The sequence below is a fragment of the Onychostoma macrolepis genome, chromosome 20, assembly GCF_012432095.1.
Source record: "Onychostoma macrolepis isolate SWU-2019 chromosome 20, ASM1243209v1, whole genome shotgun sequence".
Lineage (NCBI taxonomy): Eukaryota > Metazoa > Chordata > Actinopteri > Cypriniformes > Cyprinidae > Onychostoma > Onychostoma macrolepis.
In genome coordinates this window covers 8,671,131-8,677,064 of record NC_081174.1, presented here as the reverse complement: position 1 = coordinate 8,677,064, position 5,934 = coordinate 8,671,131, and the positions used below count along the sequence as shown (strand labels likewise).

The following is a 5,934-nucleotide window of genomic DNA, read 5'->3' as shown; positions in this document are numbered from 1 at the left end:
TGACCCTAGATTGCCATATGTAGTACATACTGATGCCAGCACCGTAGGCATAGGTGCCGCATTATATCAAGAACAGGAAGGCCAGTTGAGGGTCCTTGCATATGCTAGTCGAGGACTAACTAAGAGTGAAGCCAGATATCCTGCTCATAAACTTGAGTTTCTGGCCCTCAAGTGGGCGGTTACCTCAAAGTTTAGCGACTATTTGTACGGGCTGAGTTTACTGTTGTAACCGACAGTAACCCCTTAACTTATATCCTGACTTCGGCCAAATTGGACTCTACCAGTTATAGATGGTTGTCTGGGTTATCAACGTATAATTTCAAGATCCACTACAGAGCAGGAGCCCAAAACCAGGATGCCGATGGGTTGTCCAGGCGTCCAAATGGTCAGCTGTTGAATGATCTGGAGTCTCAAAAGAACAGGAGAGGATTAAACAATTCACTCTGAATCATCTCGCTGAACTTGACAAAGATTCGTCTCTGATCCTGCCAGAAGTAATGAAGGCGGTGTGTGAAAAGCATCAGGTTAGCCAGGCACAGGATGAGCATCGCCCTGTCTTGATGACATTAGTGGAGTCCTTGACGATGGATGCTGATGCATTACCTCAAGCATTCCAAGAAGAATATGTCAATGGCTTACCTGTGATCCCTCACCTCTCTGAAGAAGATTTAGCAGCCCGGCAACGAGCAGATCCCGAGTTGAAAGTGGTCCTTGAGTACCTAGAGTCTGGTGAAAAACCCCTTGGTAGGAAGTCCCAGTCACCTACAATGGCGATGTGGATGAGAGGGTGGAATAAGCTCGAAGTCAAGAATGGAGTATTGTATCGAAAAAGATTGGATCAAAGTAGAGCGCTGAGTCAACTAGTGTTACCCAAGGATCTTCGAGAGATGGTACTCACCAGTTTACATGACGACATGGGTCATCTAGGGCTGGAGCGAACTCTTGACCTCCTTCGCTACAGGTTTTATTGGCCTAAAATGGCTGATGCTGTGGCGACAAAGATCAAAACCTGTGAGCGTTGTATTCGAAGGAAATCTCCACCACAGAGAGCAGCTCCTTTAGTGAACATACAGACCAGCAGGCCTATGGAGCTGGTCTGTATGGACTTCTTGTCGGTAGAGCCAGACAGTAGCAACACAAAGGATATATTGGTCATTACAGACCATTTTACAAAGTATGCCATTGCGATACCTACCAAAGATCAGAAGGCTCGGACCGTGGCCAGATGTCTCTGGGATCATTTCTTACTTCACTATGGCTTTCCTGAAAAATTGCATAGTGATCAGGGCCCGGATTTCGAATCCCGAACAATTCAAGAGCTGTGCAAAGTCGCGGGTATCCGTAAAGTGAGGACAACCCCCTATCATCCAAGGGGGAACCCAGTGGAGCGGTTCAACAGGACCTTGCTGCAAATGCTGGGAACCCTGGAGAATGACAAGAAGGCCCACTGGAAGGAATTTGTTAAACCGCTTGTGCATGCATACAACTGCACAAAGAACGATGTTACGGGGTACTCACCTTACGAAATGATGTTCGGACGCCAGCCTCGATTGCCCGTGGATCTTGCTTTTGGACTTCCAGTCAATGACTCCTTCCAGTCTCACTCACAGTATGTCAAATCTCTGAAGGATCGGTTGGAGGAGAGTTACCAGCTCGCAACTCGCAACGCCATGAAGGTAGCAAAGAGAAACAAGAGGAGATTTGATAGGAATGTAGTTGCCTCCGCTCTGGATATAGGTGATCGAGTCCTAGTAAGGAATGTCCGGCTAAGAGGAAAACACAAAATAGCGGACAAATGGGAACCTGACGTCTATGTCGTGTTAAAGAAAAGCAGTGGTATTCCTGTCTATACAGTTCGCCCAGAAGGAAAGGAAAATCCAGTGCGCACTTTGCATCGCGATTTACTTCTGCCCTGTGGGTTCTTGCCCAACACTGAGTTTGAAGAATCTGTCCAGCAAAAAGAACATCGTGGGCCTAGGACAAGAGCCCAGTCCAGAGTTAAGGATGTTGCTGAAGCAGAGATGGTGTATAGTCATTCTGAATCTGAGAGTGAATCTGTTCAATCTTGGAGTTCACTACTAGAGTTATTTCTGAAGCAAGACCAATTCATCACTCGGAGAGTTCATTGGTTACAAGGAACATACCTCAAGTTGAGTCAGAGAGTTCACTATCTGTTGTCCTGGATGCGTTAAGAGAGGATTCATCTGTTGAACAAAATCCGATCAGTGATGGAGTAGAGAGAAACTCACCTGTGACGCATCACATAGAACCGCACACCTCTGGGGTTGAACCTGAAGGAGATGGTGAAGAGGGATTAGCAAAAGTAACTTCAGAACAAGAATGTAACGAATCAAGTGAGCTACCTGATGAATTATTTGAAGTGGTGAATGAAATTGGACCTGATGCAAATGTAGAGAACACCACTTCTCCTCTATCCCCAGTCAGACAATTTCTAGACATTCCAACTGTGAAAGATGATGCAGGAGATATGAGTCCAAGACGTTCAAAAAGACAGAGTAGACCACCAGACAAGCTGCAGTATGCACGGCTGGGAAATCCATTGATTTCAGTTATTCAGTCTTTATTGCAAGGATTGAGCTCTGCGTTTTCTGAGTCAATGGAGGAATCAGATTATATTAAATACCACAATTCTGGACTCAATGCAGCTCCACCTGTGTGACATAGCCACTCCTAAGCACAGGGACGTGCTTTGATTCAGGAGGGGAAAGTGTAACCAAGGTTACCAGGGAGTAACAGAAAAACTCGTTGTTATTAAAATAACAAAGTGATAATGGAAGAATTATTAAAAACTATTCAAAAGAAGTAACTTCATAAAAGAAAATATTAATTTCATACAAACGTATATTTTCATTGGGTATTAGTGTGACCAATGGTAGTGAGTCTTGAACTTGAGACGATCCAATGCGAGCGCAGAATGTGCTGCAGCGGAAAAATTGTTTTCCGGTTTTTTTTGCACGAGGTTCATGCGTGAAGTTAGAAGCTCTCTCTCTCTCGTGCACGGATGCCTGATGAGCGCGGTGTCACGACGCTCCGAAACAGAAATAAAGAAAATAATCTTCTAGATGAGTTATATCGATGGATTGATGTGAGTAAAATGAGGTATATTATTTCCTATTAGTTATGAGTGACTTTGGTATTGTTATGAGAGTGAATCGGACATTTAGCTTGATGATATAAAACTGTATGGTGATTATAAACATACTTGAGTAGCATCAGAGTATTGCTAAAGTGTTTATGGAGTGTATTTTTGATTAAAAAGGGTAAAGAGAGGGATTTAAACGAGACGTGCTGTACCCGCACCATTCTGGAATTTTCCGTGAGTTAACGATCTCCTTGGTGAGTCAAATTTGCTTTGTGATTGTTACAAGTCAGACTGTTATCAATGTGTAAAAGGAAAAGCAAGAGAAATTAAATCTGTGAGTGGTTTATATGCATAAATAACAGCCCAACTGCACGAGTAAGTGACGAAAAGTGATATATTAATGAGTGTGTCATGTTGAGAAAATAGTCACAAACCTTCACATGTAAAAGAAATATTCTTTATTTGAAAAATGCCATTACATATGTTCAAGTTATGTGTAAAATGTATGATTCATTCACTTTCATGTGTTGAAAATGTTTATTGTAAGTTGTTGTAATAATGAAGATATTAATTATATTTTGTGACCTTGTCTGTTCAAGGTCAGGTTTTTTTTTGTTGTTCTGTCCTTTTCCGAATTCAATTTCGTGCCTGTATTCTGGATCTGTCCCGGCCTTCCAGTGGTTCTGCGGAGGGTTTGGACTGGCGAGCCTCCCTTGAGTCTGTTCTCGGATCTTTCACTTGAGGAAAGACAAGTCTTAGCACTGATTTGAACTGCGAATGGTAGGAAAAAGAATAACTTTTCTCATCTTTTGTTTTTTCTCGGATGGACACCCTTTTTCATCACCAACTGATAAAGGACAATTAACTTTTCCTATGGACTTTTTCAAAGGACTCTTTTCACAAGGACTGAATATTTTGATCATATTCAATTGAAATTGTTCAAATTGATTGTATATTGTTTATTTTGAGTTTGAAAATTTATATTGTGCTTATCCAAGATATAAGTGTGTACAATTACAACACATGAGTATATTTAACTTCAATAGAGTTAAGGGAACATTGCAGAAACCATAGTGAGCTGACTTTACTTTGTTGAAACCCAAAGAGAAAAAATTGAGACCTAAAGAAACAAAGGGAACAACCACAATATTTGAGAAGTTACATTCTGGTTGAAAAAGAAATGCGTATCTATATTGGTTTATTTTATTTGTTTATCAATTAATGTGACTCACCTGTTGAGTTGTTATATTGAAAATACACATTGTGTACTCAAACGAGTGTTCACTGTTGTTGTGGCATCTTTCTCAGCAGCGAGTCTATTTCTTCTGAAACGCTGGTCCATTGATTGAGTTATTTATTAATCTACGAATTAATAGCCAGAGAGTAAGCGCTACACTATGTCTTCTGGCAGGCCGTAGTAGCGGAATACGTAATTGAATAATATCTCTGCTGTTTGTAAAGCCGTGGGAAGGCCTGGGAGGGGAATGAGGCGACAGAATTTCGAGAATCGATCGATGATGACAAAGATGCAGGAGTTTCCATCGGAGGTGGGTAGGTCGGTGATGAAATCCACTCCCAGGTGTGACCAAGGGCGGTGTGGTATGGGTAATGGAAGGAGTTTGCCTGTTGGAAGGTGACGGGTGCTCTTCGAGATGGCACAGTCTGGGCAGCCCCGAACAAACCTTCTCACGTCCCTAGCCATGTTTGGCCACCAGAAGCGATCTTGTAGCAGCGAGAGGGTGGCGTTGGCCCCTGGGTGACCAGTACCTAGGGATGTGTGAGTGGAGTGGATTAGAGGAGTTCGTTGAGTTCGTGGAACATATTGATGGTCAGGAGGGCAGCCCGGCGGATTGGCGGGAGGAGTGGTGGAGGCGACTGGAGGAGAGGTCCATTGAATGGGGCTCACGATTATCTCAGAGGGTATGATGTTCTCTGGTGTCTCTGGGTTTTCTTCGGGGCCGTGGATGCGAGATAGGACATCTGCTTGTACATTTTTGGGACCTGGACGATAGGATATTTTGAAGTTGAATCGTGTAAAGAATAAGGCCCATCGGGCTTGTCTGGGATTCAATCTCTTTGCATCTCGGAGATATTGGAGGTTCTTGTGGTCGGTTAGCACTAGAAACGGGTGAGCAGCCCCCTTCAACCAGTGCCTCCATTCTTCCAGGGCGAGCTTGATGGCTAGGAGTTCGCGGTTTCCAATGTCATAATTCCTCTCCGCCGGGCTGAGTTTCCGTGAGAAATAGGCGCATGGATGGAGTTTGGGAGGCGTCCCCTGCTGCTGTGAGAGTATAGCTCCGACTCCGGTGGTGGATGCGTCAACTTCTACGGTGAACGGGAGATTGGGATTGGGATGTACCAGGAGTGGTGCGTTGGTGAATGCTGTCTTTAAGGAATTGAAGGCTCTTAGGGCGTTGGGCTTCCAGGAGAAGGTCTTGGCGTTACCTTTCAAGAGATCTGTGAGGGGGCTGGTGATGGTGCTGTAGTTGGGGATGAATCTGCGGTAGAAGTTGGAGAATCCCAGAAATCGTTGTAACTCCTTGATGGTGTTGGGACGGGGCCAAGAAGTGATGGCTTCCACCTTCCCCTTGTCCATGCGAATGCCACCACTGTCAATGATATATCCGAGAAAGTGAACTGTAGAACAGTGGTGGAAGATACATTTATCTGCTTTGAGGAAGAGATGGTATTGGCATAGACGCTGGAGGCGATGTTCGGCCATGCTCCGGGAGTAAATGAGAATGTCATCAATATACACGATCACGAATCGGTGGAGGAACTCCCGGAGCACCTCATGCATGAAGCCTTGGAATACTGAGGGAGCATTGACT

General features: G+C 44.1%; 1 long non-coding RNA gene across 1 annotated transcript; it reads left to right on the top strand.

The window, feature by feature from the left end:
- Window positions 1-2,897: 2,897 nt before the first annotated feature.
- On the top strand, window positions 2,898-4,212 carry LOC131526568 (uncharacterized). Its single transcript, XR_009267491.1, has 3 exons — window positions 2,898-3,106; window positions 3,281-3,357; window positions 3,703-4,212. It is a non-coding gene; the product is annotated as an uncharacterized LOC131526568 (long non-coding RNA).
- The last annotated feature ends 1,722 nt before the right edge of the window (window positions 4,213-5,934 follow it).